Source organism: Strix uralensis, chromosome 1 (genome assembly GCF_047716275.1).
Source record: "Strix uralensis isolate ZFMK-TIS-50842 chromosome 1, bStrUra1, whole genome shotgun sequence".
NCBI lineage: Eukaryota > Metazoa > Chordata > Aves > Strigiformes > Strigidae > Strix > Strix uralensis.
In genome coordinates, this window is record NC_133972.1 from 70,716,163 (window position 1) to 70,742,604 (window position 26,442).

General features: G+C 40.8%; 1 protein-coding gene across 1 annotated transcript in view; it reads right to left on the reverse strand.

The window, feature by feature from the left end:
* Nucleotides 1-26,442, reverse strand: part of KCNG2 (potassium voltage-gated channel modifier subfamily G member 2) — a 58,092-nt gene that overhangs the window by 31,570 nt on the left and 80 nt on the right. The gene's annotated exons all lie outside the window — the stretch shown is intronic.

Sequence of the window (26,442 nt, forward strand, 5' to 3'; positions counted from 1 at the left end):
GTACCCCACCAAGCACAATAGGGGTCTGAATGCTGCCCATTGCTTTGCTATGTTTACGTCATGGAAGTGTTGTTTCATAAGGAATGGAAGTAAGACTAAGTAACATTTGTTAAACCAGAAACATCAAAGAATTTTTCTGCAAGCTTTCTAAAGGAATCAGTGCTGAAAGCAATTTTGAAAAGGGTCTAGATTTTAAAAATCATGAAGACATGTAAATACCACTTGTTTGCTATACATGTTGCCAGCTTCACTCTCAAAATGTTCACGAAAAAAAGCCCCAACAAAAGAAAATTAGAACAGAGTAAAACTACTATAATCTATAAAAGGATACACTGCAAAGGACAAAGGGGAGTCAGGTTGATTTTACAAAGAGTATTTTCTCTGTAACCCCCAAAAGTTGGATTTACATATTTCTGTATTTATTATCAGTAAACTTTAGTATCCCTAACCTCTTAAGCCACCATCATTCCTGATTAAAAAAGACAATAGTCCGAGAAGTTGAAAAGGTACTAGAATTTTGAACAGTCCACAGTTTTGTCCATTTCTTCATCAGAGTTACAGGAGGCAGGGATGCAATCTTACACATCTAGCTGAGATGTCCCCATCTAACAAAGAATGGTAGGCTCCTCGTGTAGTAGTGGAGCAGAATAGCTAAGATAGGCTTCTCCAGAGAGTAGTTCAGGGCTACGAGGAGGATGCTGCATTGGTCAGTCCAACAAGTCCAAGAAGAGTCACACTGTAATGGAGGTTGCAAAATTCAGCATGTGAAGCTGGACATTGTTTGCATACTCTGAGTGTACATTTTTTTTACTAGTTTCATTAATTTAGTGGAGGAAAAAAGGAATAGTTTTCTTCTCTGAGCATCCCTCATCGCATTTATGCCACGTTATGTAATTAGCTGAAACAATTCAATTTGTTAAATGAACAAATCAAATTAATTTGACTCAACACTAATTATTCTAACATGCGTCCATAGCTATTTGTTTCCATTAGACAGATTATGAGTTATCTAGTATTACTGCAGTTGCCAGAGCTGTATAGTGCAAGTATTAACACTGAGACATCTTCAAAACACCAGAGATTTGGTCCAACTAACTACCTGAAGGTATGGGATCCTTACCTTTATCTTTATAACAAACCAAACCTTTTCTGCACTTCCACAAGCTTTCAGTGCCCATTTATCTTTGAAACCTAAACAGAATTTAACTATTGCTTCTATGAAGCTATTTGCACACTTCAATTACACAGCAGACAAAAGCAGCTGTGCTAAAGGACAGACAGAGGAAGCACTGCTTGCTTTTCCATTCTCCCCTGAATTACAGAATTCTGTTCAGGCTAGTGAGCTTCAAGATTTCACAAATGTCCTAAAATACAGAGTGCTTTCACAGTGCATTTCACTAAATGGATCTATCTGTATCCCAAGCAATAAAAAATTAGCAGAGCCTGAAAGGTTTAGGCAGATCCTACAAGGATTAGGCAGAAAAGATCTTCCTCATAGAATTATTATTACTTACAATAAGAACAGAGCATCATGTTCAAACCACATTTTATTTGTTTAGATGTATTAACCCTCATTTGGTTACAAGAAAAACATGTTCCTAAAATGTGCTTTCATCCTCAGTTCATATTTCGTGAATATCTGAACAGAGACACCAGATATGCACAGAGTGAGTGATGGGCTAAAGTGAACAGACGTCGGACGAGGAGCTATACTTCCCAGCGTCTGAGCAGGTTAGATTGCATGCAGAGATTTGTTTGATCCAGTTCCTGTTAACTGCAACTGTGGATTAAGTATACAGTCTCAAGAGCCTAAAATTAAAATGTGTTCTGTCTGCACTTGCTTGGTCAGTGATTGAACCTTGCTAATAGGGTATCTTTGACCCCGAATGGAAGCCACTAGATGGTGAAGTTTCCATCCTTCCATGAATCATACACAAGTTTATTTTAGGAGCCTTAACAATTAATCCTTTCAGTATCCTGTTTAATCAACCAGTCTAAGAGACTCAGGTAAGGTACTAAACTTCGCTACTCATGACGGTGTTGGTTGCCAATCCGAAATATTTCTTTCCCTCTCCTCAGGTTGCTGTATTTCAGAATAACCAATCATCAAAATCCAGTTTTTAAAATATCTGCTCCAGTCATGACTACATGCCCACAGCTGGCCCAAGGTACAATGTGAATGGCACTATCAAATGCAAAAGTGACAGACTGTGTAGTATGTTAAAACAGCATTGTTTATCCCTCTCACCCAGGAAATTAAACAGATTGTCTCATTTCTGTTGCCAAAATTCTGGAAGCGTGAAAAACCAAATGAGTTATGGTGTCTTTGCAAATCACAGAATTATCATTAAGGTGTTCCGGTGGATCTGCAGATCACTGCAGGGGGGAAAACCAGTTTTTAGCATGAGCTCTGCTCCCTCTATAACACTGATACCAGTATCTTTTATTTCTGATTTATCATACTGATTTTTGCAATTCTATACTTAGCAGCTTCCCACCCAGATGATTAATATGCTTGATTTAGTACAAAATGTAGCAACTAGATTTCTGACTGGAAATAAGGTTTGACTGTGTGATGCCACTCTTGGCCCAGTTTCACATTTGGATGATCAACAATATTTACTGAAGCAGTTTTCCTAATAAATGGATGGGTGCACCTGCCCTTATATCTCTTTCGGGGCCGTTCACAGGTTTGTATGAATGGTTGTCAGACATAGATGTTTGAATATGATAGGATGAGAGGAAATGGCCTCAAGTTGCATCAAGGGAGGTTTAGACTGGATATTAGGAAAAATTTCTTCACTGAAAGGGTTGTCAAACACTGGAACAGGCTGACCAGGGAAGTGGTTGAGTCACCATCCCTAGAGGTCTTGTAGACATGGCTCTTAGGGATATGGTTTAGTGGTGGACTTGGCAGTGTTACGTTTATGGGTGGACTCAATGATCTTAAAGGTCTTTTCCAACCTAAGTGATCCTATAATTCTATGAATAAATGCTTTTATCAAGTGCTCATAGGTTTTAGATGTATATCTAGGATTTTTAACATCTACATGAAATCCTTTGCAGAGAATATAAATTGTATACATTAAATCCTTTTTTGTTAGCTTTAATTAATTAACACTGGATTTTATGCATCTGCATTGTTCTTTTGCAGATGACATTCTTGCTTTCATATGTTTCATAAGACAATTGTGCATTGACCTCAAAAAAATTCTCATCTCTCTTTAAACACAAGTCTACCCTTGAATTCAACATGATTTCAGTTAATTATTAACATCATTGCATAGAACACCTTTTCATTTTAGACTCTTAAGACTGTATACTTAATCCATGCTTGCAGTTAACAGGAACTGGATCAAACAAAGCTCCATGTGCAATCTAATCTCTGGTTAAAGTATAGTCCCTGGTCTAAAGTCTGTTCACTTTAGGCCATCACTTGCTTTGTGCATATCTGGTGTCTCTGTTCAGATATTCAGGAAATACGAACTGATGATGAAAGCACATTTTACAAACACATGAGGGTTAACACAGCTAAACAAAACATGGTTTGAAAATGGTGCTCTGTTTTTTTATTCTAAGTAATAATAATTCTGCAGGGAGAGACTTTTCTGCCTGATCTTTGCAGGCTCTGCTAGTCTTTTATTGCTTAGGATGGTCAGTTCCCTTCACTGAAATAGGCACACACCTGTAAGAGGAGCAAAGTTGTTTGTAAATATCAGCACTGCCCTTTGAGGTAACTGACCCCACGTACTAGGCGAATAAAATTTCAAGCAGTTGAAACCATCAATGCACTACCAAATCATTATTTTAACCTCAAGACCTGTATGCTCATACACTGAATATGCACACTAGCTGAATCTTGTCAACATCAAAAAAATCTGGGATTAAACATCTCTGCCTCCAGAGCTCGCTGATAGTTCTGCCTTGTTTGTCCCAATAACCCTACCCATACTCGCAGGGACGCACACATTTTCTAGTGTGAGATAAATAAGGCTGCAGTTTCACAGCCCTTGGAGGAGGGTACCTTTAACTGGAGGGGGGTTCTTAACTCTATAGCATGATGCCACACACTGAGCACTGGGAATAATGAGAAATGGCTAATAACTGTTGCTTGATGCAGTGAGCATTGCCAGTTCTACCCTCTGTGGGCAGAATTCAAGAATCCTGTCCTCCAGAAATGCTTTTAAATGAGGAGGCGCTCCAGATCTTGTCCTGTACACAAGTTGCATTTTCACAATGAACAAGCTACCCTGCCTGGAGTGGGAAGCTCCCAGAGCCCTCCACTTCTATTCTGTGCAATCTTTACCCAGGAACATCTACGTTTTGCAGCTTTCAGGTGTGGTGAACTGAAAATACTGCAGTAGCTTGAAGCAAATTAAAAAAAAAAAATTTGCTGAAATAAATATGAAAATTAATAATATAACTAGCAAAGTACCCCTCACGTATTTATATTAATTTTAACACAAAATTATGTTTTGAAATGTCCATTCCTTCTGAATTCCTCTTAGACAGATGTCTGTGGTGGCAACATCAGCCTTCCCAACAAAAGCTGACAGGACAAAGCCATAGCTTCTGGGTGGGAGCACTGACACTTTGGCTCCTCCAAAGGCAGGAGATGGTTTGGATTTTTTCCCTCAAACAGGTGATAGCAGAAGCCTTTCGCAGTTTGGGATTACAGATGCATTTCCCATTCTTGCCCTGCTGATGATCTAAAATAGTCTAAGGCATCTGTAATTTCTCTCACCAGTAATCCACTTCCCCCTACACAGAATTGCCATTGCTGTATTCAGTAGAGAAACACTTAAATTCACTAAACACACTTGCTCACTTAAAGGATCATCTCACAATGTTATCGGAATTCAGTTTTAGTCTTTAATAATGAATGAAAAGGATTAGAAAACTTTGCACTTTTTCTAATGCAATAATTCCAGTCAGCTCACAGAGCAATGTGTTAGCATTTTTAATACCTTGTTCTCTATAAATTTGTACTTTCAATGGACTTATCTATGCAATGCATTGGGAATGAACAGATTCCGTGATGGCTTTAAAATCAAATATGACTGATCCAGTTATATGCAATATCTTCTACAATCATGCTGAATCCTTCAAAAAATCACCCTCCCTTTCAAAAAATGCTGGAACAGATACAAGAGGTAGGCTGACGGCTAATTAATCTTGTGAGCAATAGATGAAAATACTTCACTGATGTCTTGCTGAAGAACATAGGTAGACCAGAAGTCATGAACAAATATTCTGATATGACATTTCCAGAGAACTGCTTCAGTGACAGAAACGTGAGAAGCCCAATCCTAACAATAGTCCCTCCTGTCCAGAGGTTTGTGACGCAGGAGGTTTATATGAACCACTGAATGATGTGAGCTCTTGGGGCAATGAAAGCGGGTAAGAAAATAACATCAAGCAGCCCAGGCCTTTGAGTGATGCTCTAGGTGGTTATTTATTTACTAATTGTTTTTTTGCAATTGGGCTAGCAATTCATGCTCTCCATGAGAAAGCTCTCCTCTGTTCAGAGCTCCTTCAGCTTCTGCAAGATTGCTTACCATTGTTCTATTTGCAATACCAGCAGATACACAGAAACACTGGGATAAAATACAGCTATGGAGTTAATTTTACAGCATCACTACTATTGACAGGGTTTTGTTTCTGAGCAGTTATTTTCATGCTGCAAAAGGACATGTTGTTACTCATAAAGCATACATTATTCTGCAAGTGCTACAAACAATAAATCACTCTGCCAGATCCCCGTATCTCTGGCACACTCTGAAGTTGCTGGTTTCTTCCCCTATGTTGTCATGCCTTAAATATTATTACCATCAGAAAGGTGACCAGGAATTTGAAGCTACTTCAGTTAATTGCCCAGCCTTGGGCAAACTGAGGAAGGTTCCATGAGCTGCACTGTCTGTGGCGCTCATGAGTTAAAACCAGAAAATTGGGAGGTAATTAACCCGAGGGCTTCATTCAGGAGGTGTTTAAGACTTCACTACAGCATCCACAGCTGGTTCAGGGTTGCCAGTGGAGTGGCTTTTTCACTTGGTTCTAACTTCCCACTGCAACGTTCATACCTCATAGCTCTGCAGAGATGGGCTAATTATGTGGTGCTGTGCAGACACACAAACAGGCTTTACATCATCAGGAGTAATATAACCACACAACCCAGTTTACCCTGCATCTGGATTATGCTAGATATCTGTGCAGAACTGTCACGCCAAGTGCCTGCCCTGACGACCTTGTTCACAACTAGATCTATAAAGGGGAACGAGCCTGTGGCAACTCCATTACCAATGGAAAAGAGGAAGGTGACCAAGATGGTGATCTACACCAGTGGAGCTGAGGAAGTTGCTTCTGTAAATTCCCTCTTTCCACTCTGCAACTCCAGGATGCTTGCTGCTTCTTCATTCTACCTTCACCTCCTACACCAGCATAGTAGCTAGCCAGTTCATTATGCAGCTAAGAGGATACGCATGACTCTTTCACTTTCAGCAGTGGAAATCTGCTCTAATTTTCTTGCGTTGCCAGAAGCTCTAACAAGCTCTCAAAGAAGCCAGAGACTGCCAAGTGTAGGAATGATTTTGCACCTCTTCTTCTTTCAGATTGCGCTTCCTGACTGCCAAAGGAGGCTCCCTAGAAGGTGCTCTGCACTTGAATAAGCTGGTCTAACTTACCAGGTCACAGTTGCTTGTGCACCGCATTACTGGCATAGTCTGGGAAGAAAAGCTTGATGTTTGGCTAAATGAGAAAGATAGTGGAGTTTCATAGGTACTAATAAAAAGTGAGGCTCCAGCTCAGCTTCAAGTCCGTACTTCGGTAAATATCTGGTATGTCCTGCCTGCTAAGGAGACTGGTCTCTACAAGGACCCCTTCCTCTCCCTCCATAGTGACAGCACCAAGTAGAAGTGTTTCTAAGGCACAAGGCTTATGTGCTCAACAGCTCTGTGATAACTGTATCATGCAATTCATAGAACACCCCAGATTTAGCTACCTCAATTTTACTTATCCTGAGGCATTACTTCCAAACAAAACTTCATTATTTTGTTGCTAACAACCAACCTCTACTGTTAACACAAAAGAGCCATTGAAGAAACATGCACAAAAATAACTTTCATTCTCTCCTCCCAAAAATTTTCAATAAATAACATCTCATAAAATATGAACTCATATCCCATTTGCTTGCTTATCAAGTAAACATGGATATCAGCATCTAAAAATCTGAATAAAGATCAGTAAATAAGTAGCTAATAGCTACTTAATGAGGATGCTTGAAAGGAAAGCATGTAATCTGATTTGTACCGCATAATTCTTTTGTATTATTTATTTTACACTTTAAATGACCTCATTTTATTTAATGCATTCAGTCTCAGTAGCTCACTCTGACACAGAACCATTTAGCTTAAGCTCTGATCAAGCAGCTTCTCTCCAGTTCATTCAGTCCCCTTCCCAACAAGAATATTTGCTCTCCAAATTCAATCCCATACAACTACATGAAATAAGTATTTGACTGCTGAACACTTTTATACCCTTTTATACCCACTTACACACTTTTATACCCACTTTTATACAGGAACCTGCAGCCCCATTTAGTCTTAGAAACCCTGTGCTGAAGGATGTAATCATACTCCACAAGCCCTAGCTTCAACTGAATCAACAGGAATGGAAAGGGCTACAGAAGCCATCTCCTAGAGAGGTCATTCCTCAGGCTTTTGAGGGACTGGAGCAGAGGGGACCCCTGGGAAGGCTTGCCAGACAGAACCGATCAGCAGGAAAGATCCTATCAACGCTATACAGTGAGTCCGTTCATAATATAAATTTCTGTGTCTCTGTAGTCATTATAGGGATGTTTTTGTGGCTGTAAAGGATAGCTTCATGATCTAGAAGGGAAACAAAGTGTGAAATAAATATGAGACATGAGCAAACACAGATGGGTTTACAGAAAGAGAGTGGGAGAGAGAAAGCACTTAGCTAAACCTCTTGTGGTCAACTAAGAAATGTAAATTGTACTGTTTTCAGATAAAATAAGATAATGAACTAAGATCACTTGGTGGTGTTATGCTTACAGCAACTAATAAATCAAAAAGAAATATGTAATTTCCTGAAACACTGTGAAGGAAGAGGAGTGAAGGATAAAACGCTCTGAAAAGAGACAAGTATGGTATAAAGCAGATACTTCATTATTTTAGAGCCTAATCCAAGCATATGCTGAATCCCCCACTTTTCATGTAAGTTAGGAAGTGCCAAGCAGCTTGTAAGAAGCTCTCTGCCTTTCTCAGAACCAGGACCCTAGTCTGCTGTACCACCCAAGAAAACCACTACCAACTAAATCCACAATTGGTGCTAAGTCCACGCTTAAATATATATAAACGTATGTAAACACTCCCCTATAAAATTTTCTATTTTCCCCCTATAAATATCCCATACACGCATATCTATGTATGTATATACAGACATATATATATTCCCCTGAACAGGCAGGGAATGACAGACATGAGATCTGAGACATGAAATGCTTGTGGGTCTCCAAGCTCAGCCCTCAAGAGTGCAGGCCCAGGAAGCACCAAGGGTTGAATCAGCCATCAGCTCTCACTGGCTTCCAGTGGAAACGAGGAGATTGAATCTGGTGCCAGCACAAAGGCACCTAGTGCAGTCTGAGACACCCTGGGGTATCTGAGGGTCACAGATGTGACACAACAGCAACAGCCGAATGTCAAGCAAGGTGTGCTAGTACATCTAAAAGAGCACTAGATGCCCGTCTTTGGGCAACCAAAACTGCCCTAGGTAAGCAGGGTCCCTTAGGTCCTTTGAAAATCTCTGCAGAGAGCCTTTGGGGATTTATTTTTAATTTCTTGGCAGCACCAAAAGATCCTCCATATTCATAATTTTTTAAAGTATGGCACTCTTACATCAAAAGTCAGCACTGCGTATCAACTGATTTCTCCATGGAGATAAGATACTCACTGAAACAGCAGAAGTGCTGTTAAAAAAAAATCAATGGATTTCTACCATGTTGTGGTGCATGTGAACCTGAAACGTTCTGTAATTAAAGGTAGGCGCTATTCTGGAAGAAGCTTTCCATAAGATTCATGTTAGGCAGCTGTATTTATTACTAAATACTTCCTGTTTTATCCAAGCTGAACACATTCAACACTCTGTATTATGAAGCATAACTCCTTAATTCTCAAGTTAAATGTGATGACTGCAGATACTGGTTTTGCATGTACCCAGCCTGTGCATGCAAATTTCCGATGTCCATTGCTTGATCAGGTGTCTGCTCATACAAAGGTACTTGTGATGGGAATCAGCTGGAAATAATGTACGTGCATATTTATAATTATGAATGCATGTCTAAGCTGAAAAACAGAGCACATTATTCCTTATTTTTGGAGGGAAGATACCATGGTCACACAACGGCATTACGGAAAACCTAATGGTCCTTGAGTAAGAAAAGGGCTGTGGTTTTCTTTTCAGAGTACTCACATGTCCCTTCTACGACACGTACACACACAGGAGAGCCAAACGGCAAAAGAGAAGCCAGTGAAAAGGTCAAACAATGTCAGTCAGTGTTACCGCTTCTGCTTCTGGATAAACTTGTTGTCTAAACATAGTAAATAGCCTTCCTGATCCTGGACTGGTAAAGTGAGACAGAAGGATTTTAAACAAAACTGCATTCTCGGGCAATCACAACACATAAATGTCAGTTTCCTCCAAACCCTAGAAATCCTACTATGCATTATGTTTATAAAAAACCAAAGCCCAGCTATAAAAAAATAAGTAAGGAAATCACCTAGATATCCCTTTCTGTAATACATATGCTAGATTCTCATGCTTTTGACCTCTTTCCTCTGTTTTATATATACTCTGCATTCCCACTGACTTAAAACAACTGGGAATTTGTTACAGTAAAAGGAAAATCAGGGTCATTGAATTCACCAGTCCATGACAGTAAAGCAAGACCTTTTTCATAATGTATGTACAGGCATCATATGAGCATTAACTGGTAGCTATTTCAGAATGCCTGGATATTGTGTGTTTGTCACACTGTCATGTTATAAATACACAGCTAATAAAGATGCCCAAACTGTAGATGCAGTCTTGCAATATGGACAGCCTACTTCCATCTAAATTAAGAAGGCTTGTTTTAACTCTGGATACAGAATGGCGTAGAACGTCCTCTCTCTTTTTTTATGTAAACTTGTTAAGATTTTCAAACTGGTGGTTACTTTGCACACAGAAAGCCAGCACTTCCTCAGCTCCAGCAGACCTACTGGATCCTGTGTGGTTCCACCGAATGAGAGGAAGAAGAGAAAGCAGAGAATTAGAGACTGCTACAAAGGAGCCTTCCTGAACACCGAGTCCAAAATTGTAGGGATCAGATGGAGACAAGGTGAGAGAACGGACATGTAATTCGCATTTCCACCCCATCTCACAGTCCTAAACACCTTTATTTCCACCCAAGAAGACAGAAGCAGTGAAAGTTCCACTACCCCCACAGCCAAGCCATCCCAAACAGACAGCAGGGAGGAATTTTATAGATGTTACAGACATTTTAATTCCAAATTCTCCTGGATGTGTCATAGTTGTTGCTGAGCTCCTCCCTTATGGACATCCACTCTTACATGCCTGTCAGTGTTTCATGCTCACTCCCTTCAACCAAATCTTGAGCTCCACTTTTACTAAAGCACTTTTGCTACCACCTTCATCTATTATCCTCCTTTCTGCTACATTCTTAATAATGAAAAGGCAAAGGAGTCACTTGTGGTATCTTTTCTTACTTCTCAAAATCTGGCAAATCTCCTTTTAAGTAGTTTCTTTACTCTCTCTCCAAGTTATTCTCCGCTACAGCAACATACTTTTCTTCTTTTTATGGACCCTTTCACCCCAAATAAATGTCTCACAGTATCAACTCACCATGTATCAGTTCCAGCTCCTCATTACCAGGTCCATTTTCTCTTCCACAGAGACATGCATAATTCCATTTATGCGGTATAGCATATATAAATCACCTATCACGTGGTCATATGTTCTAAAAAACTGACCTGCAATTTTATCTGCTGCAGAACTTCATCCCAATTATTTCTAGCCATCAAATCTAAACTGCAAAGTCAAAAGTTGACTGCATATGGATTACTGAAGCTGGGTTTTGGAAACAGTAATTTGTCATCTATTTACCCAAGTCCTGCTTTCAAAGATACTGTGATCTCATCCCCACAGGCCTTGAAATTGATTTTTGAAACAATGCGTAAATCACCTTTTCACATGGCAAACTTTTCTTTGGTACTTCTTTCAGAAGTTGAGGTTCACCCTGCCTTTTCACATACTGCTCTGTGCGCCGATGTCATCTGCTCTGCTCTCCATCCTCGCTTACTGCTGTATGCTCTAACACAACAGGGCTGGTGAGTTACTATTACCACACAGAGAATATGTGGGCAACAAATGAAATTTTCCTGACACTTTCAATAAGCAATGACTAATAGCTTTTTTAATTACCAAAACAGTCAGTGACAAAAATAAATTATATTTAAGGTTACATTTTCACCACCTCCTTATTTGTATATACAAAATATGCCCACATAATTGCATCAGCTAATTAGCTATGCAGCTATTCAAACGCTTTTTCAAGTGCAGCTGTCTATACTCAAATGTAGATTTTTCATATCTGAATGACTGTAAACACACAAATCAGAAGCCTGATGAAGACCTGGCTATTTAATCTAGGGGATATTGCATATTAAGTAACACATTCTAAGTTTTAATGTTGTAAATTATTGTTATGGTATCCCTTTATATATTTGCAGTTTCTGCATGAAAAGAATCACACCTGATTCATGGAAAATAAATCTGATCAGAGACTATTATAAAATTCAGAATGCGCAAAAGGTCCCACAAACAGTACAAGCAAGCCTGTATATCCAGAATTTGAGTCATTCTTTTTACTGACTTATATTCATATTGTTCTTAGAACCTTTTCCTAAGAGTTATTTTATGCTCTAATGTTACTTTAAGTCCTCCCATTTCTTTTTGTTTAATTCTGCAAATTTTATTGCTTGAAACTTCCAGTAAGTATCTGCAACAGTTACATTTAACCATCCATATGCCCCTCTTTCTTATATAATCATTTACCTTCTAGGACAAAGACTGGTATCAAATTTCATTTCTTTTTATTAGGCTTCTTTCTTACTGCTAGATGGCATGTGTAACCCTTAGGCTTACAGTTTACTAAGTTAACTATCTATCAGCACTTTTCATCTTCCCCCAACTTCTTTTCTCTCCGCAGATTTATCTCAATTACCCTTGGCAGTTCTAAAAACTTTCAAAATCTGGTCTGCTGAAATTCAATACCGGTGCAAGATGACATAAGGACAGTCTATAACCTTGACAAGAGATAATGACAAATTTTGAGCACACATCTCTAGTTTTGACTAGCCTTATTTCATCTGCCATTCAATGCCTAGAACTGTAACTGGGGCATACAATACAATCCATAAAACTGCATTCTTTTTCTAGAAAAATATGTATTTCCTTCCCTTTCCTGGTCAATGAATAAACAAACATTTATAAGTTTTCCTTCTACTCATCACTTTTACAATACTCCAACTACTTTGAGTGAAATCACACCATCCAACTGCTTTCCCTAAAGTAGATGGATACAGATTATTTTAACATCTCTTTATCTTCCTTTTTTCTTCAGGAGGGTGAAGCCAGCAAACTTTATACCAGACTACCAACATGCTGGAAAGTCAAAATTTAAACAAATAGTCTATACGCCTCCTACTCTAATTTTTGTTCTGAAAATGAGTATTTCTTACGTTGATTTGAAACATGAGAATCACCTGTGGTCATAAAAGGGCCATGCATACAGGAAAACAAAATCCATCGGTTATGCTAAGTTATTCTTGTCATATCTGGCCTTCCGGCTCTACTCCAACCACGTCACTCTAGTTGTGTCAGTGACTTATTACCATTTGCTCACCAACTCATGGCAGTGCTCCATGACTTCTTCAAGGTGATTCACAGCACACGAGATCGACAAGTGACAATAAAATGTGCAACTTGCCAGACCAAACAAAACTTCTCTTTCTACTAAGCCCCAGTCTCCTCCTACTTGTGCTTCCCCTACCAGCCTGCAGATCTTTCAGAGCAGGAGGAAGGAGGGTATTTGAAGCATCAGCCTGCAGATGTTTCCAAGATGTGTCCATGGTCAAACAAAGATTTTCCTTTGATTTTGTCCAGCTCAGGAGCAGATGAAAGTAAATGGACATTTTTTTCATGATTCTTTCTTCTGCATTTAGTAACTTCTGAAATGCTTTCCAAATGTTTTCTCAGGGTTTGGCCTAGAATCTTGGTATGCTGCCTCCTAAAATTCTCCTCCAACATATGTTATTTGCCTTGAAGTTGATAGTGTCTTTCCACTTTGGAAAAAACTTCAGTCAGAGGAACCATGAGATTCTCTATTTCCAGACCAAATCCATTCAGTTATCAAGGAAAGAATTAGGTCTTCTGCAAAATCAAGTTAGGGCACCCACAGAGGAAGCTGATCCGCTAAATAAGGAGGTGCCATTTTGCACAGCGCCTTTTCAGAGCCAAACTGCCATATGCTGCTGTCTACCCCTCCTTCATTTGCATCCTCTTTGGAGGAAATCAGCTCTGCGTACTTCAGTCCACTAGCTCAGTCTTCCTCAGAATTGTGTGTACTTTACAACTGGTATCTAGTTACAGGTAAATGTCTTCTCACCCCACCCCAAGGTGCTGAAATATGTTTTCAGCGCTTTAGGCACCCTTGAAAGGAGCAGATGCATCTTTTCCACAGACGTTGCACCGGGTGATGCAACAGGGACACGGGCTCCTCCGAGGCTCCATGGCAGTCTGAGTCACAGACACAAAGCGGTTGATGAGGAGAAGTGACAGTCTCTTGCTCCGCATGCCACACTTTTTGTCTCCAATTCCTTGTGAGTAACACATGGGGTTGAGGAGGTGGAGGGGAGCCACAGTGTTGTTCTGATTCCCTTGCACTGCATCAAGGGAGCAGAGGAGAGAGGCAGTAGGGTAAGAGCTAAAGCTCTGCTAGGCCCAGCCTAAATCTATCCCTGTAACGTGTTATAACACATTTTTGTATAACACATAACATTAAGGCTGAGCAGTACCTTCTGTATAAAGACAGACTCCTCAAAGTGCTCTCTACACCACCAATGCCCATACGGATTCAGGACTGTCTAGTGCAATAATATTCAACCCTCTTATAGCTTGGTCCCTATCTTCTCTAGCCATGCATGCACCCAACCACTAGCTTCCCATCCCTTCCTGGGTGCAATAAACCTATTCCCTCAAAAAGCTTTGAAATGGAAGCTCCAGCCAAGACCTCCCTCTTGCAACCTCACCTAAGCCTTCTCTACTGCCATGTCCTGCATGCAAGGTCACAGAAGGCACTCCTGACACCACCTCCCTGGCTGCCTGCCTTGTCCTTCCCTCCAAAGGGACTCTGGCATCACTACACGCACATCTTGCTTCCACAAAGCTCCAAGGGACTTGCCTCTCTCTGTCACACCCATGCCTGCCACTCTACTCAAAATAAAAGAAGGATGGAAGTCAGGGTCAGGTGTCATACTTCTTCCCTCTCTTCCCCCAAGAAGCAGAGGGGCTGACCCTCCAGGAATGGCAGGCACTGGGAGCAGCCAGAACTGTATCAGTCAGTAAGTGCAACTGTGAGGAAAAAAACACCCAGCCTAACACACAGACACACATTTCATTGATGAGCTTTGTCTCATTTTCTGTTAAAAATGTTTAGCTTCCTTTAGAGCTATGGATTTAACAACCTCTGTTGCTACCATGTTGTTTGTTTCAGAGACACTTTAAGGGAGCTCAGAACACACAGTAAAAAATGCGGGTGGGAAATAAAAACTGATAAATGAGACTGCTTTTACATAATTACAAAAACCTAACCATAACTGTACTAATACTATACTTATTGCTGTGCTGTTGAGAACCCACTGGTGTAGCAGAAATGTAACATGGGTGAGTAAGCATCATAAAAATGTTTTTAAATCCATCCTCAGATCCCTGGAAACCCACATGCTGTTTCCTGGCACTCCAACACCTACCAGTTGGCTTGGATGAAATTACGGAAGTGGCAGAGGGATACCCGTTTCATTATCACATTCATTCATCATCTTTCATCCTCACTCTCACTGTATGAGAAGCAAGCTACATACCACCACCAATACAGGGCACAGTATCATGCTCCCTCTCACCTCTGCCTTCTCAATCCAGACCCAAGCACTTCTGGCACAGGTGGCACAGCTTCAGCATGGGAGTTGAAGGGAATGCCCAGCCAAGAAGTCAGAGCACTACCCTAGATCTTCAGAATCAGAGATTTTCACTCCAGAGGACAACTTAATCCCAATCTCATGACTCCAGCTCAACAGCACTGCTGTCTCACCTTACTGCCCTTCTGAAGAAAACAGTGGGCTCAGCTCTGTCCTTTCAAAGATTGAAGGCAACTACCCCTGAAGACCATCCCATTTTAATGGGACTCAGGGGGGTACCTGCTCATGGCTTTGACTCAGCCTTGACTATGTTGCAGGGGTTCAGAAACACTCCTGCGAAGAAAAAAACCCCAAATGATAATGACAATGTCTAGTCTGGAGCACTCTCTGCCTTCTGCAAAGAGGTACAAAACTGGGCCGTATCCTGAATCTATGCTAAAGATATCTAGGTGCCTATTTTCCTGCCTGTTCCCACACTTTCTAGCACTCTTGTTTCCAGAGAACGGTAACTCAGGTGCGCAGGCTGCAGTAAAGCTTTGGGTCATGCTACACAACTCTTAAATTCAGCAACCGGGGAGCAGAACGGGAGGGCGTTACAGAACAGACCCATACAGGGACTCACTTGCAGGACACACACATGGTGTGGGCAGCACAGAAACCAAACCTGGGCCTTAGGAGTTCATTCAGGAACCTGAAGTCAGCGGTTCCTGAGCCTAGCTTGTAAGGACCTACACCTTTTTTTTCAGAGACAGCCCTATGAATATGCAGCTGATGACTACTGAAGCCACTTCAGGTGGCTCTTTGAGACACCTGTTACCCCATGAATGGGTAAGTGAATGCACAAAATGGAGGCAAACCTCATGCTCATGATAACAGAGGACAGAAAATAATGCCAGATATCCGAATAAACAGCCTGAACACTGTTGTTCTACTTTGATCTGGTACCATTTTAAGTCAAAATACCAGTCTGTGCAATTTTACACTGACTTATTTTAAGTGAAAATGGATCATTATGCTTATAACTATTTGAATACATTTAATGGCCGGCTGAAATTCCAGCAGTGAATGGCTCAAAGTCAGACCACCTCTACTAGCTTTCATAAATGGAAATAGGATGGAAAAATCAGTAGCTAATACAACACAATTCACTGGAAGGTTCAAGGAACCTCATAATGCGCAATCGTGGTATATCCTGCTCTTAGGAGCAGTTTGCTCCTAAACCCAAACACTGCATTTTCATTTACATTCTGAAAATAAAGGGTCTGATTTCTTTTATACCTTTCTATGCTATTTAATGTAACTGCAGCTGTGTCTCTTGCTTCATTATTTTGCACTGAAATCTCCAGCGATGCATAGAATAACTTAAAAATTGTAGAGTAGGATCTTTCTGTGGTACAATTACTTCTTTTTTTCTTTTTAATAATGGTCCACTTTTGAGAATGCCAAGAGTGGTATAAACTGACATACTCCAGTGGATTCTCGAGATTCATGGAAAATGGTAATTAAGAAAATATTGCGCTCTGTCAGGATTGCAAATTATTTCTGTGAATTCCTCTGAGATCTGTGTCTCTTCAACAGTTCTGCCTGCAATTGAGGTTGGTTGAGCTAAGGTAGGTACACAGGCAATAACTAGGTTATTGAGAAGGAAAGCACTATCAAAATCCTGTTAAGTAGGTCATTATGGGCCTCATATAGCTCTTGTGACAAAGTTCAAGGCAAGGACTGCAGTGTATGATGCCAGGACCCTGCAGAGATCTCTTAAGTGGTGGTGGTAAAGAGTACTGGAAAGAAAGATGAAATCTATCCTAAGCTATTGCTAACACCATGAAGGCCAGGATGGTGGTAATTGGCTTCTTTCTTTCTTCCAGGGAGATGCAATCAGAGTTTAAACAGGTATTAATCTGCACAGCTCACCAAACGCACACGCCACCATTGAGCCTACTGTTTATGTTTGTGCTTGTTAGCCTTCTACAATAAACAGTACCTTTAGCTTATAGTTATAATTGGTTAATTTACCCATACTTCCAGGGGTAAAAGAACAAATAGACACTGTCCTTTTTGCAAGGATATTCAAGTGTGAATAATGAGAACAAAAGATGCCAAGGAAGCAAAAAGCAGGGGGAAGAAAATCATGTCACCAACTCTCTTTGATCTTTAGATCATGCTTGAAAAATCTTCTCAACCAAGAAAAGCCCAGGGAAATGCTGACTCCAGAGGCTTCAGAAAAGAATCTGGCTGCTGCCATTATACATGACAAATCCTCATCTCACTTTGGTTTTTCACACCAATACATGCATATAGCAATGTGTCCCCCTTATAACACTTTTCTATAAGCAGCTCAATTAATCCAGTTCATTAAGCCATATTGAAGTATGAGTCTTGGATCATACAATGGTAATTTCTCACTTAAGATAAAGGTGGATCCCTTGATTTCGGGAATAAATTAATTCTAGACAATCTTAAAAAAAAAAAAAAAAGGAAAAATAAATCCAGCATTTAGAATTGTAGTAGGTTGTTTCATAAGGGGCCATGTTTGATATGAAACAAAAAAGCATATTTCTGAGAAGCATGCACATACACATGTACAGCATCTGAACAGGTGTTATTTGTCACAGTCTACCACAGATGCTATCAGAACTTACAGAGAAACACAACGGCTATTAAAAATGATTCACCACACTTATTAACATGACAAAACATACAAACTGTGAACTAGTAATTAGAATGTATGAGATTTGATAAATAAAAGGTTTTTAAATATTCTGTAAGGACCCACTCTTGAAACCGCTTACTTACATGAGTCCATCAGCTTCAGGACACCGATGTATTCAGTAGGATTGTTTGTGTGAATAAGAATTACTCATAAAGGGTAAAGTCTGGCAGGATTAGGCACTGAATGTAAGCTCCTTTCACAAATTTTTATTTTAAAGTTAGAAAAAAAATAAAATCAGAAGTTTTACTCCTGCTTAGCCCAAGGGCAATATATTATTAATCCCTATCTCCGAGGGTTTTAACTCCAGACCACAGTACAAGTACGCAGAAATACAAGAACAAACATCTAGGACTGAGATACGCTGTCATCTATACAAAGGTAGATCTGGACAGGCTCCTTTGATTTACCTCAGCATAGCCAAGAAGAACATTTCCCTGCCATCTAGCCAGGAATTGCTCCCATTGCAGACCCCCTAACAGCAGTCTGCAGAACAAATTCAAGTCCTTCTGCAGCCATAGGAAGCCTTCACAGCATGAAGCCTCATAAAACCACCAGGAGAGGCTGAACTCAGAATAAGGGTTTTGGGGACACACTAAATTTAATACTAAACTGAGAAATATTTTAGTGACATTTACATTGAAGAATATACACACAAAAGGGGAGACTCACAATCTACAATTATCAAATGCTGGGACTCTCAAAGGCGTGGAGGATATGCTGCTTCTACTCTCGGCAGATAAAGAAAAGGTTGTGCATACTGTGCATTTCCAAGCCTCAAAGGATCCAACCTCTTGTTTCTAAATCAGTAGGTATAAAATGGAGCCTTATGCCTGCTTCAAGACTACCGGTCATAAAAGGACTTTAAAAATTTTTCTTATTTCTCTTTCATACATAACTCTGATCAGCTTCCCTAATCAATATATATTTTCAAAGGATTTCACAGGTTTTAGAGTCATACTAAGAAAAGTCCTTCCTGAAACACCTTTGATGACTTTACAGACATATAATAACATTAAAAACTACAGCTCGAAGGCAAGCCTGAATAAATGACCTTGAAAAACATGAGTGACAAGAACACAGCAAGAAAATTATTCTAGGTACAGAACTTATAGCAAATCAATTGTATCTGAACTAGAACAGGTATGACTGGAGTTGTTCCTGCCTGCTTGTAGGCTGAAGAGTGGAGATGTCCCTAAGCACTCATGTGGTACCATGGCTTTCCCTTAATCAACAAACACAAGTTCAACCGAATGACAAGCTGGAAAAGATACATAAAACTTAGCTGGGAACTAAGACTGAATATATTAATGTGAGTACTGCCACAGGAACTGTCCCCACAATTAAATATAACAGGGCCAAGATTTTACTGTGTGCTTCTGGATATTGAAAGACACCATACAAATTATATAATTCAAAGTAAGCATACCCATACACATCAACAGAAACCACAAACAAGCCTCTTGCTGCTTCACTGATTGCTTAAGTCTGGCAGGTAAGACGGGTCATTATTCTGAGCATGGGGGTAAGCTCAGAACTAGGGCAATGTGCGTTATTGTAAACAAATTTAACAGCTCAGCTGAACAACAATGTCTTCCAGCCTGAGAAGATGGCAAAAGGTCCAGTAACGGTAACAGAGTGGTACTAGCCTGTCCGTGGAGACACATAGCAAGTGATCTGCCATCAAAATATAACTGCAAATTCACTACAATAAAAAAATAAAGGAGGAAAGGAAGCATGAAATAAGGAGACATGGTATCAATCTTGATGTTCTATCATAATCTTCATTAACTAGAAGCACATTACAGTGATCTCCAAGAGCAATCACTTCTGATGTCAGAATTAGAAACTAAAACATCTGAGGATGTGCTCCATGTCCTGGGATATATCTGCTTTTTAAAGTATTTCCTCCTTAACTCAATCACATTATCAAAGGCAGTTTATGAGGAAAGAGAATTCATTCTTGAGAACCAAGTAAAAATTTCATCCTGGCAGGTCAGAATAAAGTAGAATCCTAACCCATACAGACTTTAGCCTTGGAATAATATTTGAAAAGCTCTAAACTAAAGAGACTTGGGTTTCACTCAGTTTTGTTGAATGAATTTATATTGTGATTGCAGAGTCTCCATGGAGGCTCCAGTTTCCTGGATTTACCAGTCGAAAAATCTGCATGATAATCTGCAGGAAAACAACTGTTTCTCCTGCTGTTCATCACAATCTGTTTATCACAGAGTACCTAGGATTCTTGCACTTCACTCTGAGAAGTTTGAAAACTCCTCATCTTCCCTCAAGCTCAGTCTATCCTTTATCCTATTATTTTGACCATTCAGTGATTTACAGTGTTGACAATGCACTTTCTCTAGCAATTGTTTCCATCTCATTTACAAAGCAGGATGTTCCTCTCCTTAAAAATATTAAAAAAACCCAAAACCAGAACATTTTTCTGCAAACTGAAAAATCCATCCCTCAGTGTGATAACCAGCTTCAGACAGTGGGCCGGGCTCCTGGCTGACATTGCTTCACACCGCCCATGCAAGCAACATGACCTCAACTCATTAATGGGAATCACATATCATTCCCTTCATTAATCTACATCACTTGTGTGGTTAAACCACCACATACCCGTTGTTGTTGATACCGAATATGGTGTTCTTATATTGTTGCTCACCCAATTCAGTGTCACTTCAGCTGTAACCAAATTTTGAGTTTAGCTGTGAATGAAATCGTTTCATCTCAGGCCAGTAACAGCCCAGTAATTCCAAATCCACCTGAACCAGCAGCGGTATAAGGCACAGAAACCAGGGCTCATGATCATTGAACTGCTGAGTCCTATGGTAAGGGAGGGACCGAGGGGGAGGAGGCGGTGGCGAATGGGAGAGACAGGGAGATGATGCAAATTTTCACACTTTGAAAGTCACCATAGTAAGCAGATCTGCTCTAAGAGATACCTGTTTTCAGTCAAACAAGTAACCAGGCAGTATTTTCCTTGATTCAAAGCTGGTTTGATGTAACAAAGATTTAAAAGCAATAGCTTAGGTCCAGTTCTAACTGCAGAAATTAAAAAGTGGGTGGAAATGAGCTTCCCATTCAGGATTCAGTTCCATTCAACACCCTGGATAGATAAAATCCCAAAGTCTCAGAAATGAGCTAGGCTTGCAGAAGTTAGGTATATTTTTCAGGGGTACAAGGTTTGGCACAAACAATTATTCTCACAGCTCTGCCAAATCCCTGGAGGATGACTTACCCTCAATCTGACTGGTTTACTTCTCCTTCTTCCTTCATCTGCCCAGTCTCTCCTTAAACATTTTAAAATTACAGCTGTCTTGTAATTCAGACAGTGGGGTAAATATGCATAAAAAGACAACACATGTGAGGAACTTCCTTCACAGCCAACACGATGCCTGCTCTACAGTACATCTGAGAAACCTCATTTACAGATCATTCCAATAACGTGTTTGACTAGAAACATTTTAAAAAAATAAAATCACAGGATGGCAAGAGATATACACATTCAGAATAGCTCTTCTTGGAAAATAAACACATTTATCATTCCAAAGTTCCCAGGAGACCATGCTCATCCCAGGAGTACCAAGCAAAGTCAACGTAGTGGCGGACTTGGTAGTGTTAACAGCTGGACTCGACGATCTTAAGGGTCTTTTCCAATCTAAATGATTCTAGGATTCTGTTATGTGTCAGCACCCCTTTCCACATGGGGAGTGACGGAGTTCAGATGGAGAAGGGCATCACCAGCACACACACAGCTGTTCCCATGGAGCTCCTCTTCCCTGAAGGGTGAGCAGTGGGCATCCTGGCACAAGACAATCCTGCACACAGACAATGCTGGATCTTACCCATTATTCCCTGCCCAGTTGATATCAGACTATTTATTCTGCTAACGGAGCCATTTATAGAAGGCTGAGACAAATGGTTCTAACTCAATTGTCAAAAAACCCCACTCCACTAATATTTACAAAGTGCTTCTTGCGGGTACCATCTCAGTCTAAACACTATTCATTTCTTCAAGAAACACAAAGCTCTGAAAAAGAAGACAAGAATAGTCTCCATAATCACCAGCATGTATAATCCTTCACCTTTTGAAACAACACTGAAAGGATACATTTTTAATGCTTTATTTTTGTTTTGTCTCAGTTGCTTTAATATTCCTAGAATCTTGAGTACAACATTTTTCCTTTTAAATGCTCGTGTTCTTTCCCATTTGTCTAATATTGATTTACCTCCTGCCAGTTATGCAGAACTCCAATTTAACACGCTTTAGTTGGATCCCTTGTTTTCAACAAATTTTATGAATGCTACCAAGAGAGCTCAGAAAACAAAAGACACTAGTTAACCGAGGAACATAGAGCATAAAGAACCATTATTTGTGTAGATATCTTGTAAACATCGTGGCTTTATGTTTATTTTTACCAATAACTGGCATCACAGTTAACCGTCTTAATTATCCTTATTTTTAATGTAGTTATTTAGAATCCTGAAAGACAACAATCATTTGGGACCTCTTCTGCTCTGGAGTATGAACACATTAAAGTGACTTGATTTAATTACAGTAATTTAAACTCTTCCTTTAGTTTTCTGTCATTTGGAAAAAATACCACAAACCTCTGATTTGCTTTAAATTTTAGATTTTATCACCAAATGGTTGTGAAATGGCAAATTTGTTGGTGTAACCTGAATGATTATCAGAGGTGCCAGCTGATGTTAAGAAGCTGGGAGACTATATACTTCTCATATTTTTCCAGGGTGAAAAAACATAAAGAGATTTTAAATATTTAATAAGAAGAATAATGCTGCAGAAATTGCTCTTCAGTGGAATACACGCACCTAAGGTTAGTGGAAGCACTGAAAGTTTTAAAATGTAAAGCTCTCATCCTAAAGCACATCAGCTTTTAGTAAAACATCACAGATGATTTTTGAGTTGGTAAGAGCAGAAAGACAATATTAAGAAAGCAGAGGAACTCTGGCCCCTCTCTCACCTTGAATAACATGGGAAGCACCCACACATTCTGCTGGAAGTCAGGGGAAAGCCATATGTCTTGCATCAGCCAATATGACCAGCACCAGAGTCTTCAAAATTGTTATTTTTTTATTCTGCTCACCATTTAACCACACTTCACAGAATCTTAATTTGCCTTGGTATCTTAGTCCCATTGAAAAAGAAAAAAGCAAGGAGCAAGAAAAAGGTCTTCCACGGGCAAGATGCTACAAAAGAGGAACAAAAGCAACAGCCTGATTTTCCGTATGGCTAAACTGCCTCCTGAAATGGGACACAGGTTCAGCTGTGATGCAGAATAAGAATATACCAGGAAAGCAGTGCAATAACTTGAAGCTGTAAGGTTTAATTAAGAGGTATTTAAAAAAGCCTGATGCAAACAAAGCATTAAGGTCCATTGATTATAAAAGGTGTCATAATCTGATGAAGACATTAATCTGAGAAAGGAAACATGCAAGCCGCATAACTCAAAACTGATGTCTTAATTAAGCAAATAAGCTACTCGATGCAATGCAGGGCACACTTAATATTTAAAGAGGTACCTGGCCTGAGCTGATATGGCTTCTTTACTTTTTTGAGTAGAGCTACAAAAAATTCAAAGAGAAACAATCTCAACCCTTATCACTTACTTACATCTGACTAAGTTTTTGAACCCCCTACTGAGACTCGTCTGTATCACAAATTTAACCCTCTAGTCCTTGACTGCCTATGTAATTTTTAAAATGGGAGAAAGGCTCATCAATCACTGAGACCTTTAGAAATGTTTAAGAGTTTTCACTACCTCCAGTTTTCTGTTTCTTCCCTTAATACCATTCAAATTGAACATTTATTTTTATTATCTGTTCGGTCTTAAAATGCTGCCTCTCTTTCTGTCTTGAAAAGAATCTGAGAACACAGTGATCACATCCAGTTTGGTCTTTCCCCTGATTGCTTAAAACAAGCAATCAAATAGCTGTCTACATGCAAGTTCACAAGCTAAAAGCTATGCTGAGCACTCCGAAGACAATACTCTGGAATAATTCACCATCAGGGTACTCTTACCCTGTGTCAACAGCACCTGTACACAATGTTAGCACAGGTTAGCTACAGCATGGTCAGTTCCCACCAGCTTTTCTGGCTCTAGCTTCTCCAATTAGACAGGTCTTGCGCTACAGAAATACGAGGGTTTCCACAGTGTATAAAAATCCATCCAACACCAGCTTGATTACTGATCCTGTCTGACTGTAGACAGTACTGGGTTCAGTGCAAGGCACAATCCGATTACCTGGGAGCAATTTCTTAGCCTGTCCGGAAATCACAGTCAGGCATTTAAAAGGATTTCTCCCCAAATCAAACACAACAGCGACAGAGAAAAGGGAAAGACGAGAAGCATCCAAAGACCATCACAATCCTGCCTAAGCATCCTGTTCAGCAAAGAAATGCAAGTCTTCTCTCATTTGTTTTATCAACACAGAGCTGCTAAAGGGAAATAAAATGAACTCGTACATTTTAGGGCTTTAAAACTAAAGCCACATTAACAAAGCAGGGCTTTATTAATGGGGACACTGCTGATAGACCCAGGCACCACGACAGTTACTCATACACTAGGCTGTATCACATTTAAAAGCTGAGCTGAAACTTCCCTTTGTGTGCTGATTTAAAGCCACTCTGTAATTAAGCCCAAAGAGATGACAGACATTTATTGACAGTTAATGCAGTGCTCCCACGATGTATTATCAGGCACAAGCCCAGAGGCGCAAGGCCAAGTGCTGTTGATCTCCTAGCGAGTGCAGTGGTGTCTCAGATACATACTGCCTGAAAATATCTGGTGATACTGCTAATATTTTTTAAAAGACGGAAGTCTTGAGTTTTCACAGAAACTGGTAACTGCTGATTAACCCACCAAAATAAAAGTGTCATGGAAAAACGTCTGAGACAATTCACCTAGTTTTTAACCCCATTTCCCCATGTAAGGAGTGATGTATAAAAAAGGACTAGCCTCCTTTGCCTTACCTCATGTTTTACTTTAGCAGTGTCAAATCTGATACTTCGTGCTTGGCTAGAAACCTTTCCAAAACAAGAAGGAACGTCTATCAGCTTTTACCCATGGGAAAAGAAGCGCTGAATATTCTATCATAGGTTTCCTTCCAAATGCTCTGCTTGTTTGTTTTAGCCTTAAGAAGAGCAAATAAAAGAGGTCTGAAATCCTCTGAGCAAAGCTGACTTTCTTCTCTGAAGGTCATCCTCAACTCATTTCAGAGCCACGGAATAGCCGGGGGGGAATAAGCAGCCTCAAAAGACGCCCTTCCTTCTGAATTAACTTTGGTGCTGCAGGCTGAACTAAAAACATACCCTCAGGTGGAGGTTTCCCAGTTTTTACGGACCCAGCCAATCTTGGGGAGAAAGACTGGGAGAATCCATTGGGGAGAAAGATGAGATAAGAAGTTCTTCTTGCAAAAGTAACCCCAGCACAGGCACTGCGCAGGAAGGACTGCTTGCCTCTTCAGAAAGACCCTGCTAGAAGTGATCAGGGTCGTCAAGGGTCTTATGGGCAAGAACCTTCTTCCTCCTTGGGACAAATCTTAACCCCTGTTTTCAGGGCCAGTGCTGAAGCTGGTATATTAAAACTGTACGGTGTGGTTCTGAATCAAGACTCCTTCACAATTTATGGTCTGACCTTACTGAGAACAGGCACTAAATTTTTAGTAACGCATTTAGCAAACATTAACTATGACTGACATGCATATTCAGAGCAAATTTTGCTTCAGATCCAAACTGAAATTCATAACCACGTTAGCTATACATATTATTTAGCAGATGTTGCAACCTGACTAAAGGCTTAATTTTGTGCAAGCCATGAGAAAGACCCGGGAACACAGCAGGAGCTCTGCCGAAGCAAAAACTACAGTATTCGGGGCTCCTGTGCAGTTCTGTGTCAGGGCACACCCTCGTCATTTCAGTGACAGCTCAATACACCCCGTTTCTGTAACTAAAACGAAACGCCACCCCCCAGAACCAAGCAAGCAAAAAAGTACTCTGGGGCCGCTCGGGCACCGGCAGCCGCCGCGGCCCCGCTCCGCCCCCGAGCCCACCGGCCCGCTCCGACCAGCGCTGACCCGTTACCTGCGGCTGCCGCTGCCGGGGCCGGGCCGCCGGCGAGGGTGCCCGGGCAGGGCGCGGGAGAGGGGGGCGGCCCGGCGGCGGCCACCGCGCAGCCCGGGGCTGACGCCCGCCCGCGAGCACCGCGGCCGGGGCCGGAGCCGGGGTCGGGCGGGCAGCGGGGTCCCGGCCGGAGGGACGGGGAGGGCCGAGGCGGGGCGGCCGCGTTGCTTGGCCCCGGCTCTCGCTGCGCCCCTCGCTCCGCGCACGGCTCGGGGCGGGGAGGGGACCCGGCAAGTGAGCGGCAAAGTTGCCGCCGCCCAGAGCCGGGCGGGCGGCACAGGCACAGGCACAGCCCCCGGCCCCCAGCCCCTCGC